The sequence below is a fragment of the Sceloporus occidentalis genome, unplaced genomic scaffold (genome assembly GCF_023333645.1).
Source record: "Sceloporus occidentalis isolate IW3139 unplaced genomic scaffold, rSceOcc1.0.p SCAF_128, whole genome shotgun sequence".
Classification (NCBI taxonomy): Eukaryota; Metazoa; Chordata; class Lepidosauria; order Squamata; family Phrynosomatidae; genus Sceloporus; species Sceloporus occidentalis.
Window position 1 is genome coordinate 1,877,524 of NW_028317108.1, and position 16,261 is coordinate 1,893,784.

Genomic DNA, 16,261 nt, shown 5'->3' on the forward strand with positions numbered 1-16,261 from the left:
TACTACTGCAAACTTTGAAAGAAATGCTGGTGGTAAAAAGTGTGCATGCAAAGAGTTAAAATACCAGCATTTGAAATACCCTGGGATGTGTAATTTTCAAAAATATGGTTTTATAGGGCACACTGAATTGGCCAAGCTCAAAGATGTACCAAATAGGGCATGGGCAGTGGATCACCAAATGTCAAAGTTCAACATTGAAAAAATGCGCATGCCCCAAATGTGGCCCTTTTGCCCACAAACAGCCAGGCAAACTCATTCATGTGGGGGTATCACTGTACTCAGATGTTCCTGAACACATATTGGGGTGTTGTGTGGCAGTGAAGTGTGTGGGGGGTGGAAATGACTACCAAATAGTTTGACAAAGACTGGTGGTAGAATCAATGCATGGAAATAGTTGAAATACCCTGGTGTCTAGTTTTCAAAAATTACACGGTTTGATGGGGTAAATTGCATCAGCCGGCTTCAAAGATACCCGAAACAGCACATGGGGGGGGGGGAGAATTACCAGATTTGGAAAAAACTGTTCTGAAATAGCAAAATGCTACCTGTAACGGGTTCACCAAGAGAGCTGTAGTAACTCCCAGAGATCACCCACATCTATCCTCTTGTTGTCCACGACATCACTTCCAGCACCAGTCATCATGCACACCTTGCAACCCTGCTATGTGTACCCAATAAGAAGCGACAACTACCTTGAATTGAGCACAGCAGGAATGAACAGTTTATTGTTGTTAAAAGTAGACTCATATTCACAGAACTTCATTAACATTGATAAACAGGTACATGTAGACAACCCAACCTTTTAATCCCCTGACAGCAATCCCATCGATGGGATTAAACAATGGAGTTCCTGCCTTTGCTATCTTTGTTTGACAGCCAGGCTGGAGCCATCTCTGAGTACCTTGGGGCCCTGTATGACAGGTCATTCTGTCACACTACCTGTACTTATTGCCCCATAACGTGCAGAAAAATAAAAAAACAAACATTGGGTATTTCTAAACTCAGGACAAACAGTAGAATCTATTTAGCAGGTTTTTTTTTTTTATTAGCTTTTTATATAGTAAATAAAGATACAAAACAATGAAATCTAAAGAAAGCCCTTCTTGACCTTAAAAAAAACAACAAAAAAACAATATATAACTTGTGTGGGTTCAGTAAACGGGAAAGAAGAAAATTACAGCTAAACACGAGCAGCGCAGAAATGTTAACAGCCTTTGTCACGAAGGGTACAAAAAAAAATATAAAAAATTGGCCATTGTCACGAAGGGGTTAACCTACATCCAACAGCTATCCCCCCCTTTGACCATCTACTTCATTGTCTTAATGTTTGTTTCTTTATTATAACTAGCTAGATGGGGGGGGGAAAGTTAATCCTTCTAGAGGCTAATATCTGGCTTTTATCCAATTTTCCCATATCTGCTAGCTCTGCTGTAAACCTTTCTTATTTTACTTAATCTGTATTCCATGTGTAATTGAAAGGTAAATTGATGCTTCAATTGTGGCCATGTAAAACCTAAAGCTTCGGGCTATAATTATTTTGGCAGCAATCAAACTATGAATCGCGATTAGGGTTGGGTTTTTATTCATTTTTTGCTATTTTAGATGTCATATGCACGTTTAAGGCTAAATTTACCTTTTCTAATTTCTCTAGTACCATACTGACTAATCTCCAAAGAGGTGCTACTATATCACAATACCACCATATATGTAGGTAGCTTCCCTCTTTACAATTACATCTCCAGCACAAAATTACTAGACATATGAGAATTTACCTACCTTACTTGGAACCATATACCAGTGGTTAATTAGCTTATATTTAGAGTTTCCACCAAAACCAAAGAATGAACTGCTTTATTTACTTTGCTGGAGGCATGATTCCATTCTCGCTCTTATTTTAATTCCCAGTCCCAGTTTTTCTCCCACATTGTAATTGATGTTGGTATTGCTTTTTTAGTTGTTTGCCCTTGCACTTTTTTTTTTTTTCAACCCTCAAGTAACAAAAGGAAAGTGTGAAATGTGAAATTACATCACTGCATGTTAGCAGGGATCAGGGTTTTTCCAACATGCCAGTCACCTGATATAATAGATCAGCATGGTAGCATGCAGGCCCTTTTAGATTTGTGTTAGGCTAGGTTTCCACTTGGGTTTTTGTCCTGCGTTTTTTTCTTGATGAAAAACGCCAGGAACAACGCCAAGAAAACTGCCACTGCATTTACCTGCGTTTTGGTGTTTTTTCTGGAGTTTTTTCTGGCGTTTTAGCCTTTCTGTGGAAATTGCTTTTTTTGACCTTAGGCAGTTTTTCCAGCCTTTACAAGTTAGAAGTTTCACCCAGCTAAAAGGGATTAGGATAAATGGCAAGTATCTGCCACCTGATGTCATTTACTTGGTAGAGTTCTACGCCCCGGCGGACCCTTTTGTCACTTTTCTGTGGTTTGTAAGGCATGCTTTATTCCGAATGTCTGCTCCTCTAGGAAGATTGGCCCCAAATGATGGTGCAAATTGTTTGCTGTTGCTTTTGGCAGGCAGGATCCAGTTGGTTTGTTTGTAATGGCATGTTTGTTCCAAATGGTGTAAAATTCAATATGAACTTTGTTTTGTGTGAAACTGTTTGTTTCCAGCCTATTTCTCGTAGGACACACAGATACTGGGTCCATCCTCTGCATTGTAACTGTGGAAAAAAAACGCCATAAAAAAGTCCAAGGCAAAAAACCCACATGGCTTTTTCATGGCGTTTTTTCTCTCCCATTGACTTCTATTGGAGAAAAACGCCAAGATTTCCTTGCAAAAAACGCCAGAGTGTCAACATGCTGCGATTTTGAAAAACTGCCACAGAGCCCAAAAAAGCAGAAAAACGCCAAAGAGGACTGAAACAACGCCAAACAGAAAAACGCCAAGTGGATATGGCATTCTGCGATTTCCTATTGAAGAACAGTTAACATCTGGCTGCAGCGTTTTTTCACAAAAATGCCAGGTGGCGCTATTGGCGTTTTTATGGGCGTTTTTAGCAAAAAAAAAAAACAAGTGGAAACCTAGCCTTAAGCTTCCATTGCTACCACAGTAGTAGGTCTTTAGGTTGGCTACCTGCATAGGACCCAACCACTACCCAAAGGCAGTGAGTGGATTTTTAATACTTGAATTCACTTTTAGAGAAGCAGCTGCAACGTGATAACGACAAAGCCCGTACATGTATTGGGGTGTTTGGCAGTGACATATACCAGGAGCTGTAAGTTTATACCTGGAGTACAACGTGTGTGAAAAAAATAAAAACATTTTTTACTACCATAAAGTTAAAATACCAGCATTTGAAACACCTAGGGGTGTCTAGTTTTTAAAAATATATGGTTTGATGGGGTAAATTTCATTGGCCAGCTTCAAATATACCGAAATAGCATTCTGGTACTTATTGCCCCATAACCTGCCGAAAAAGGCAAAAAAAAAAAAAAAAAACATAAAAACATTGGGTATTTCTAAACTCAGGACAAATGGTAGAATCTATTTAGCAGGTTTTTTCATTACTTTTTGGAGATGAGTAAAAGTTTTTTGTTTAAAAATTGAGAAAAAGTAATTTAACAAAAAAAAAACAAAAAACCACCATATTTAGACCTGCTGGTCTGAGTATTTTAGAAACTACTACTGATCTGGGATTTTCACGCACAACCACCTCTAGGGTTTACAGAGAACACCCTCCCACAAGTAAAATGTATTTTTCTTCCCCTAATAGAAAACAGAGCTCCAATGGACTTCAACTCTCATCAACCCCAGCCATTTATAAAGTGTACCCCATATTATTAAGTGCACCTAATCTGCATTAAACTGTACAGTTACCTACACGGACTTTGTGTGCAATCTACATGTATGTACAACCACATCTTTTTGGCTAAATTTACTGAGGAAGGTGGGGCTTTTAAGAAAATTATCTTGTTTTTGTTACTTTTACTACTTGGGTTGGAACTTAGGAGGAAATAATTGTTTTTGGAAGGGGTACCACTATATCATAATTAATTTGCCTTAAACTAGGTATCTTGACTTGTCTAGATTAACTAACTAGGTTGAAAGCTTGTTTCAGCAGGGCCCTCCTCACCTGTTTCTGTAACTCAAATTGTTATTTTATATACTACTTATGTGTCTGTCTACCCATTGTACAGCACTATGGAATATGATGGCACTATATAAAACAATGCATAATAACTATAGCAAAGATACCAAAATTAGACACGTCTCCAAAGAGGAAATGTGTCTTGACGTCACTGAGCTCAAAAGTTTAAAGAGGAACTCCCACCATCTGCTCAAAGTAATAAACCATAATCTTTGAAAGTTTTTATTTACCTGTGGCTTTTACAGGTAACCTCACCTGCCTATGATCTCAGGCACTCTTCGTCATATTCATTCGCGACCTGGAACACTGCAATGTAGTGCCCAACATCATCACATATCACTGAATAGGACGACACAAACTTCTTTTTACGTAAGGGTATTGCAACATGTTAGCACGATATATATCTATATATAGCAGATAAACTAGATAGTGTACATTAGTATTTATAGAGATAAATGAATAGCATGTTTGTAAGTTCCCTTAAGACATACTAACCAGTAGGGTCAAGGGGAATTAAGTGTATTTTGCCATAATTATAACTTTTATTGCCACAAAACATTCATCTGTAGTTTTGCTTTTAACTATCAATTATGTTATGTTTTAGATACCACTATAGGCCTAGAGATCAAACAAAACCTGATACCTTTACAACAGTTAAGCACTAAGAAGGTCACGTCCTATTAGCGAGGACATTATTGTTAAACTCATTTTGGGAGTTCCTTATTGAACAAATGCCAGAATAAAGCCGCGTGTAGATTAACCATGCTGTTTGACCAGGTTTTGTAGAAGTGGTTTCTGGATAGAATTCTCGCTCTCAGGCCAACGCATTTTTCGTATTATGATGCGTATAGCCACCCACATCCCTTACCATGAGAACCACTCTTCAAACACGTGTCTCCTCATCTTCCCATTTACTTTGAATTTGAAATTTGACTCACCAGCTTCTAACATCTCCTTATTATGTAGAATAAATAATGAAACGTCACTGGTTATTTGATCAAGATTGAGCAAGCTATATGCCACTCGGAATTTGGTATGTCTTTGGTTTAAAATTTCTCGAAAACGTACCTGTAACAGTATTTATTTTACAGTGCTGTAACGGTTTCCTTGAGCATGTACCAACATGCCATTCACATATATATTTATATTATTGATAAAGTATTTTACCAGGAAGGATACATTCGGATTTCTCTCGTTTCCAAGCATGTCCTGAGCTATAATATGTGGAATTAACCCCTTTAAAATACAAAAAAAAACAACCACAATACTGTCATTGAGACATCACTGGCATTAACATGTTCAAGAGGTCCCTAAGAGGACCTCTAACCATACTGCACTAACAAACAAAAAAGTCATATATATATAAAAATATAATTAAAAAACCCTTACATCTCATTGCCCTAACACAACATCTAAAAAGTATAACCCTCCTGTCCCCGTTCACAACCCCCAAACCCGTTAAGCCATAAGCATAAAAATTCTATATAATAATGTACACCTTATAGTATGTTCCCTATAAGCGCTGGGAAAGAATGGAAAATCAGGACACCTGAATTGATAAGGAGGGGATTTTCCTTCACTTTACCTAATTTTGTGAGGATTCAGAGGAAAAATATATTATATAAAAAAAAAAGTTTCGCTTGTTTTTACTAAAATTTCTCATCTAACTATGGTAGCAAAAGAAAGCTCCATCTCTCCTTGAAAAAACAATAAATAGATTACACGGGTACACTATTCGCAGGAAAGGTGAATAAAACGCTGAACCGACATACTGCAAAAATGGCAAAATTGCTCCGGGCTTTGAGGCACCAAAAATCCCTGGGACTGAAGGGGTTAATCACACACTGCATAGATTCAAAAAGCAATATCGGCTTCAACCAACACTTAAAGGCATGCCTTAAAAACAGAGCCTGTACAATTTATTTAGCAGAACATCTCCAAAATGTATAGATCGCAAATTGTTCTGTCTGCCATGCACGCAAAGCCCTGTTGCCGTGATTGCTATGCTTTCAAAGAGCACATTTATTTTTTTCTCATTCCATATTTTGTTTTACTTAACAGACCTACAAAAAACAAAGCTAAACATTGGCTGACCAAAACAGTGCCATAAAGAAGGGGTTTTTGTTTGAGAATTTTTAATGCCTTTTACAGCAGTGCAGAATGCAGGACATTTTACTGTTGAACACAATCAGAAATCCATTTCTAAGCAAGTAATATGTGATCAATATTACATTTCTCAGAAGAGATCCAGTCTTTTCCAGATCTTTCACGTAACTGTACCTAAAGTAATAGAGGACCAAGAATTATTACACTTACACATAAAAAAATTGGAAGGATTTACTATTAATGTACATTTTTGTAATTGTAAAAACAAGCTCGGATTTGGTGTTTGTACATTGAGCCACAAATGCTTAACAGGCTTACCCCACAAATGTTTTTAACAGGAAACAGTTAGTGAGTAACAACCAACCATTTAACATAACTCTTTAAATGTGTGCAATTGTGTGAAGACCCACTCTTAAGTTAAGGATCCCTACAAAACGCACAAGAAAAAGAGAACTGTAATTTTACATATAATAGGCTTTACGGCCTTGTGGGGGGGGATAAAGGGCCTAAAATATACATACCATGGTTCCGTTACTATTGTATAAGTGGGATAGAGGGTGTAAAACCACTGACAGGATTTTTCACATTTAGAGTATGATTAAAGTGACCTTGTAGCAGGAATATGCAACTCAATGTTGGATAGCAATCAGACTGCTTACAATTCCCAGTTTTTGTAGAAATGGCTGTGGGATGCACATTTGCCCGCAAGGCATATTACACGATGCTCTGCAACAGTTCTGTGTAAAGCGTTTAATGACATGAAGTCTTCCTCTATCTCTGTAATGGAAATCAAGTCTTTGAAAATTAGAGACAAAAAAGAACAAACTTCCAGGGGAGCTTTCATTAGGCAACCCGCTTCATGATATTGGATAAAAACGCCATTTGTAGCTATTCATGATTATCGAAAAAAAATGTTTTTATTGTATATCACCTCATAGGTCCATTATAACCTTTTTCTTGCGCTCTCGTACTTCTTCCTGGGGCTGCTGTTTGAAACAATCCTCTGAATGGATGTAATGAAGTGCCATAGTGCTATAGGCCTCCAGAATCCGCTGTCTCTCCTCAGCTGTGAAGTTCACAGAATACGGGTGTACCTGGACAATGTGACGTTTAATAGTACTGACTTTAAGAGTGGCCAGTGTGCCGCCACAAACCATGCAGATCAGGCCCTGTCTACGGCAATCATAATCCATCATGAACTCTGTGCGCCAACGGACTTGATAGTTCCGTTTGGCACTGTTGCAGGGAGGAGGCAGACACGGGGTAGTTTTAGAAGACTTGGATGAAGATGGTTTGATGACCTCTGAACGGAAATTACAGTTCTCAGCAATAGATCCATTGCTGTCGGATGTTACAGATTCCTCTGTATGGAAAAAAAAATAAAACTGTTATACAACTAAAGCACCAAAAAATAAGGTGAAAAAAAACCAAAAACAAGTATCAGCCAACAGAAGGCTGTTTAACTACCATTCCATAAAGGTTGTGAATTGAAGCATTGGAGTTGTATATATAAGAGGAACAGCATTTCAAAACTCTATAATCTGAAAATAATACCATATTGGCCCGATATAGACCGCTCTTTTTCCCCATAATTTAAATCTTTAAAGTGAGGATGCAGTCTATAATCAAGGTTTAGCATTTTTACCTTTTCTAGGGTGTCTGGAAGACCGGATTAGAAGAAAAAAGTGTATTCATGTAGAGTGTTCTACAGAAGGAAGCTATGTTCTCATACTCCTAAAAAAGGCCTACAACTTTACTGCGAAACAGCACATTCACTATGAAGCTTGAAATTTGTTTGACCAATATTATGTATAATTACTGCTGAAACAATTGCAAGACATGCAGGCTCTAAGGTAAAAATCTGATTTTCTTACCGTTAATCTCTATACAGATCTCATCCTCACCATCTTGCTGAGCTTCTCCTTTTTTCCCAGCTGCCATTTTTTGTTCCCACTCCTCCATAACTACAGCCTTTTCCTGGTCACTCAAGTATGTGGTATCTGGGTGCTTTTGTTGGATGTGCATCTTGACTGTAGTGATTTTGGGGTTTATAAGAGTGACTCCACATACCATACAGATTAGCCCATCCTTTTCTGGTGTGTAGTCCATTAAGTATTCAAGCTTCCATCGATCATGCTGGTATCTGCGGGGATCCTTTGCTTTACCCTGCAATCTTCCAAATGCATATTCCCATGAGGCTCCACTGCCTTCTGTGGGAGCTGGCCCTGACCAGACAGTCTCGTCTTCTTCCACAACCCATTCTGATGCATCCAGAATTTTATCTAAAGAATGGACATCAGGTAAACAATTCTATATTAGATTTATAAAACAAAACAAAAAGAAAGTAACTGGTGAGAGAATGCTAAGATGGTAAATAATAGGAAAACTGTTGCAAAAGATTTAGTGTAATGGTGAACTTCCATTCTGGAATTACTTAACAATACCACTGTAAAAATAATTTCATCCAAAGCAAGACCAGGCAGATGTAAACTGACCACACCATCAGAAGTTCAGTATATCTATAACATCATAATAGAGTAGAATAGCATCTACATCAAGAACAAAGTTCAGCTGAACCAGAAATGCTGTACCCCAGTAAGCAAAAGCATTATCTTTGTAGGAGAGTAGTGGTGTCTATCTTAAATTTGTTGTAGCAAAAATATGTCTAAACCTTTAACATGGACCAGATAATAATACAGAAATTTCACAGCGGAAAACTGTAAAATTGTCCTGTTTGCTGACTGGGTTGTAGTTGGTAACTTTGCACAAGATCAACTTCACTTTAACCAAAGAAGTATCAGAAGGGATGGCATGCCCCTACAGAACAGAGTTGTGTGGAAGACAAATCATTTCCAACAGTACAGTGATCCTACACACACACATTAAAACGGTGCCAGGTGTATCCAAAGTCCAATGAAGGAGTGCTAATTTTCCATGGCTTTCCCACCCCGATTACTGGCTCTTATTACCAGTTCTCTAGACAATCTCTAAAGGAGTGCTGGAATAATGTGGATTGTAAAATCTTGCACAAGTATATAGAACCAATGCCAGGCAGAGCGTTAAACCAGACTTAAGGCAAATGATGGCCATAACAATATTGAGGATTTTTTATTTTTATCATGTACCAACATATTTTTTTTACTTTTATTAGTGAAGATGTTTTTTATAAATGCTGAAATAAAACCAGATTGCAGTAGAAACATATAATCCTGTGTATGTTTGTATAAATACTATAACTGGGTTCTATGTGGGAAACTGAAATGTGTGTACACTGAAGGTAACAATCTGCAATTTACACAAACTGTAAGGAATACGTTAGAAAATGAACTATCACTCCTGAAACCACTTTAGAAAATACCAAGCAATGTGGGCTGTTTATAGTAACAATTAAGAGGCATGCAGTCCCAGTGTCTTGATATATACATGGTACATATACTGTTCCATTACAACCAAAAAAATGAAATCCATAAATCCAAATACATTCCTTACCACTCTTTCTTACAACTCCATCATTCTGCTGCTCGTTCACCATTTTCCTTACTTCAGCCACCTTTGTCTCCCACTCATGGATAACAGCAGCCCTCTCTTCAGCTGTGAAGTCTCCAGTGCGTGCATGCTTCTGTACGATATGTCTTCTGATGCTGCTTTCCTTCAGAACAGTGAGCGAAGAACAGCAGTACATGCAGACAACACTTCCACGGAGACCATTGTAGTCCATTAGGTACTCAGAGCGCCAACGATTTTGGTAAGAAGCACACTGTATCCGGCTTGCAGGGTTTCCACGCCAAAGACTTACCTCCCATAGCATGGGGTCAACCCCAGGGGGCCAGCGGGAAGAATCAAAGCTAGTAGAGGTTGGTTTGGGTGTTTTGAGCTCTGTTGGGGAGACCTTTGGTGCAATAACCCTCCAGGACTTGGTGAAATCAGAAGATGATGAGGGAGATGGAGAAAGTGAAAGAGATGGGGAGGGAGAAGGAGACGGGGAAGCTTTTGAAGACTGAAGGAGGGAGGGGTCAGGGATAACAGAGACTCGAGTGATAAGTATGGGTGTTGGAGATTCCACTGAAAAAATTAAAATGGGGGATATTATTCAATATGCAAAATTAGTTTCAAATATTTCTACAGCATCCTTTATAACATGTGTCACTATAGTAATTTTCTCCCACCCATGTATCTTTGTTCCTTGGTACCTAATCCTTCCACTTTAAACCAGAACTATACTTCCTTCACTACCAGAAATACCTTTATCACTCACTTTTTAATACAGGAAGCCCAATTCCCAGCACTGTCTGCGGGACTGACGATACTTGCTGCAACTGTAAGACACAGGGCTTTTCCACCTCAACTGCTTTTTTCTTATCTTCAGGTACAGTTGTCTGTGAATCTAAAGTCATTGGTGATTTCTGCCCCTCTATTTCCATCTGATTCTTCTCTGTTTCTTTTATCTCCTCCTCCACGGTCAGGTCTATCTGTTGCTCCTCCTCCTCGATTTTCACTATCTTGTCTCCATTCTGTAATTCTAATTTATGTTTTGTTAATTTATGAGTCTCTTTCGTCCTCTCAAGTCTTTCAACCTCAACAGATTTCAATTTCTCCTCCTCAGATTTCTGGGCTTCACACATTTCCAAGTTCTCCTTCTCCAATAGCTGCAGATCTCTTGCTTTTATAATTTCATTCTCTATTCTCTGTGGCTCTCCTCCCTTTAGTTTATCATTTTCCACCGTCTGGTCTTCATGCTTTTTAATCTCCTTTAACTTCTCATCCTCTATTCTCAGAACCTCTCTTACCTTTAAGTCATTTTGAGACATCTCCTGTGTTTCTTTTTTATTTAGTTTTTCTTCCACAAGTCTCTGACCTTCTTTAGCCTTTAGATTTTCACCTTCTCTTGTATTCATCATAGTTTCCTTATTCTTTTGAATTTCCTCCTCCATAACATCAAACTCGCTTAAATTATTTTCCTGTACTTCCCTCTCCATTGCAAGACTAAATGGTGAGCTATCTCCTGCTTCCTCGTCTTCTCTCAAATCGCTTTTGAAAAGGTCTTCATCTTCCTCTTCTTCCTCGTCATCTTCATCCATTTCATCCTCCCCCTCTTCTTCCAGCATTTGTCCGCGATTTGACCAGGCCTCCAGAATCACACTTTTCTGTGTGGGGCTCAACTGGAGAGAGGTAGGATGTGTATACAAGATGTGATGCTTTATGTCAGCGAGGTTTAAACTAGGTAAGACAGTGGCACACATCATGCAATGGAGCTGGTTACCCTGACAGTCATAATCCATTAAGAATTCTACTCTGAACCACTGCTGAAGAGACTCATTTAGATATTGTTCAAGATGACTGGTATCTGGAGGAGCAGGCTGAGGGAATTCTGGACCAAATACAGGGCGCCATACACCTTTCATCACTGGAGGAAGGCGGCGACGCTTTTTCTTAGGTTGTGGTGAAATGTCTAAGTCCTCTGTTGGAACAAGAAAGATCAATATAGGTCAGTAATGATCAAACTGGCATAGGAAACCAAAAAAAAAAAAAAGGGAAGACGAGTAAGCGCAAGACAATTTACATCATGTGTTTTTATTCATCTGCCAGCCTGCAGCATAACCACCATTAAACAATTATTTTCCTGTCCTGAAATTAGCAATCTTTTCCTCACACACCTGTCCAAAGGCTGTCTTAACCAACAGAGCAGAGAAAGATTCACAAATTACATAGCACTTGAAAAAACGAGTCACCATTCCATTCTTCATGGTATACGTACAAGGTGTAGGTCCTTAATGATGGAAACAGCATTAGATTTGGTTATTTGGTGTAAGGAATTGTAAAATGTAGGATTTATGAAAATTGACAAATCAGCTACATAATATGTAAACAGCAAAGCTGAGTGATCTCACGGGGTTCCAAATTTTGGATCAACAGCAAGAAATAAACAGATATGGGAAAGACTGAACTTGATGGACGCATGTCTTTTTCAGCCTAACTATGTAACATCAAATGCAGAAACTACACACACAAAAAAATAAAAAAATAAAAAAAATACCTGTACATGTACAGCAGCGTGCAAAATGTTTAGGCTGGTACAAAAAAGTTGTAAAGTAAGAATCCTTTCAAAAATAGACACGTTCGTGGTTAGCAATTAGTAGTTTGTTATATAACAAAATGCAAAGTGAGCAAACAGAAGAAAAGTGTAAATCAAAAAATATAAACGGCATAAATTATTTTAGGTACATTTGCACACAGGTTTTTTTTTTTTTTTTTTTTTTTTTATTTATTATAAAACGGAACTCAACACGTAGGTTGTTTCAAACAACTTGGACAACTAACCACAGTTCTCCTGTGGATTTAGGCAGCCTCAGTTGCTTGTCTCTCCGTGTAATCCCAGACAGACTATGATGTTGAGATCAGGGCTTTGTGGGGGTTATAACCATCACTTCCAGGACTTCTTCTTTATGTGAAGATAGTTCTTAATGACCTTGGGTATATGCTTGGGGGTCAATTAGATGCCTCCCTGATACTGGTATTGCATAATGGATAAGTATCTACATGTACATCTCACCATTGAGACCATTAATCCTGACCCAATTTATGTTTGCAGAAATGCAGTACCAGACTTAAAAAGAACCTCTGTTATGCATCACTGTTGCCTGCAAGCACTTATTATTGTACCACTCTCCAGCCATTCAGCAAACAAACCCTTCTGCTAAGCCAAATATTTCAAATTTTGCTTCATCAGTCCAGAGCACCTGCTGTCATTTTTCTGTCCCCCAGTTTCTGTGCTTTAGTGAATAGTTGAGACGCTAGGTATTGTTTTCACATGCCAAGTATGGCCTTTTAGCCGAAAGTCTTCCATTAAGCAATTTCGGACTGGACTTTTCCAGACAGGGTCCCACTATTTTCTGCCAATGCTGTTTTGATGGCACTGTTTGACATCTTCCAATGGCGAAGGGAAGTAAGCATGCGTCGTCTCATCTACTACAATACATTTCCTTGGCCGACCACTGCGTTTATGGTTCTCAACCTTGCAGTTTCTTTGCGCTTCTTCAAAAGAGCTTGGACGGAACATATGGAAACACCTGTCTGCCTTGAAATTTCTTCTTAGGAGACACCTTGTTGATTTAGTATAACTACCTTGTGTTTCGTTGCTGTGCTCAGTCTTGCAATGTTGTATGACTTTTAACATTAAATGGTCTTTAACAGCCTCACCTTGTTAGTGAGTTCCTCACACATTTGTATTTCCTCCTACACAGTTTTTTGTTTAAATGAACCCCTTCAGGACCGGGATTTTGTTACTATGTTTGCGCTAAAAGACCAGGGCAGTTGTTGCCATGTCTTTCTTCTCAATTAGTGCACCCACACAAATCATATATTGGTTTTTTTCCAGCACAAGTAGAGCTTTCTTTTGATATAATAATGGTATATATATATATATATATATATATATATATATATATTATATTATATTATATATATATATACACACCCCATCATTAAGTATGAAAAATATCTAAAAATGTGGGGGAAATTAGGGGGGGGAGGGAATATTTTCACAGTTTCACCTATAAAAACTTAATATAAACCAGTGCAAATTGAATAAACTCCAAAAGTATATTTAGGTATTTATCCTGTTTTTGGAAACACCGCATATGCCTGGTATTTTCATTTATTTTGGCACTTACAGGGTTAAATATGAATGACGCGCATCTGTTTCTAAACAAGATTTTTTATTTTTTTTTTTTAAATGTGGTATCCTGGAAGTTGCGCCCCAATAGGGGCCGGAAAAAGAAAGACTGCTCAACAAAAGTATATATTTTTTGGAAGATGACATCCCAAAGTATTTTACTTGGGGCATTTTAACACTTTTTATTTAACCATTGTAGTGCCAGTCTGCCCGGAACATTGCAGTAAAATTTCATTTTTAACAAACCCATTCTATCCGAACGCAGTATTTCAGTATTTCTTTTTCCTGGGTACATAAAATGACTGAAACAACTTGTGATTTGTATTTAGAAACACCCCCGAGTACAGGTATACCCCATATACATGGGTAGGGCATGTCTCTTTGGCACTGCGGGTTCAAAACTGGAACATGCGCATTTCAGTTTTCAAACATGGAATTTTGATAGATCAGTTTGCTGGTTCCAGATCTCATCTGAGACACGGTAGAAGTCCCATATTTCATTTTAACCCCCTAAAACTATATATTTCCTAAAACTAGACGACTCAGGGAATCTAGTTAGGGGCCTATTGGTCTGTCCCATGCAGGCAATTCCACACTGGCGCCTTCCAAATTTAATCTAAAAAAAAAAAGAAAAAAACATTTCACATCCACTTTAGGGCTGCAACTAACGATTATTTTCATAATCGATTAGTTGGCTGATCAATCTGATAAAAAAAATTAATGTAAATGTTTGTTTATTAAATTATTATTATTATTGTACCACTCTCCAGCCATTCAGCAAACAAACCCTTCTGCTAAGCCAAATATTTCAAATTTTGCTTCAAAACTGTGTTTTGAAAACTGAAATGCGCATGTTCCAGTTTATACTATTTGTCCTGAGTTTAGAAATACCCTATGTTTTTTTGCTTTTTTCGGCAGGTTATGGGGCAATAAGTATCAGTAGCGTTTTGCTATTTCAAAACCCTTTTTTCCCCAAAGCTGGTCATTTTGCCCCATGTGCTACGGCGGGTATCTTTGAAGCCGGCCAATGAAATTTACCCCATCAAACCATATATTTTTAAAAACTAGACACCCCTAGGTATTTCAAATGCTGGTATTTTAACTTTATGGTAGTAAAAAATGTTTTTATTTTTTTCACACATGTACTCCAGGTATAAATTCACAGCTCCTGGTATATGTCACTGCAACACCCCAATATGTGTTCAGCAACATCTCCTGAGTGCAGTGATACCCCACATGCACGGGTTTGTTCGGGGACTGAAAGGCCTTTTTTGAGAGGCGTGCATTTTTCAAATTGGAATTTTGACATGTCAAAAAGTCTGCCCACATATCCTATTTCGGGTATCTTTGAAGCCGGCCAATACAATTTACCCCATCAAACCAAATTTTTTTTTTTGAAAACTAGACACCTCAAGGTATTTGAAATGCTGGTATTTTAACCATTTCCATGCACTAATTTTACCAACAGCCTTTGTCAAACTCTATGGTAGTAAATTCACACACGTTGTACTTCAGGTATAAATTTACCGCTCCTGGTATATGTCCGTGTCAAACACCACCCCAATATATGTTCAGTAACATCTCCTGAGCGCAGTGATACCCTATATGCATGGGTTTGTACGGTTATTTGGGAGGTAAATGGCCGCCTTTGTGAGGTGCCATTTAGACATCTGATCCTACTGCCCCCATATTTAAGAAATCTTTGAACCCAGCCAATTCAATTTACCCCATCAACTCATGCATTTTTTTATTTACGAGACAAAATATTGGCATTACAAATGCCCATAGGGTAACTCTTTCCATGCTGGAATTTTTGTAAAGATAAAGAATTTTAGGACTTGCTTATTAAAAACTTTTTTTTTTTTTTTTTTACTAATCACTCTGATTAGTGAGCTGGTCTCCATTGACCTTGCATGGTTGGATGCAGTACCTGCATTCATCCTGCAGGAGGTGCTTGAGAGTTCTCAAGAGGGTCCGGATAGACCCTCTGTGAACTCATTTTCTATCGTTAATGCCATCCTGTGAATGACGGCAACATCATTTACATGATGGCACTTGTGGTTGCTCTTAGGAGCAATCACAAGGCTATCGGGCTATCAAGGCATGTCAGCAACACAGTTTATGCTTAGGAAGCGATTCCGGTTTTAGCCGGGCGCCATTTTTCTTCCGGGGAGGGCTTTCCCCGGATCCACGGTCAGCCTCACTTGTGAGGCTTCTGTGGATGCTGCAAAGCCGCCGATCGCTGCCAAAATGCAGCGATCGCAGCGATGCAGTTATTTAACGGCAGCCCGTCCATGTACGTGGATTGACGTTAAGGGGTTAATCTTCACTGCCCCCAGGATTTAGATTCCCTTTAGTTTGCTTTACCTCTAACTGCACCTTAAGTT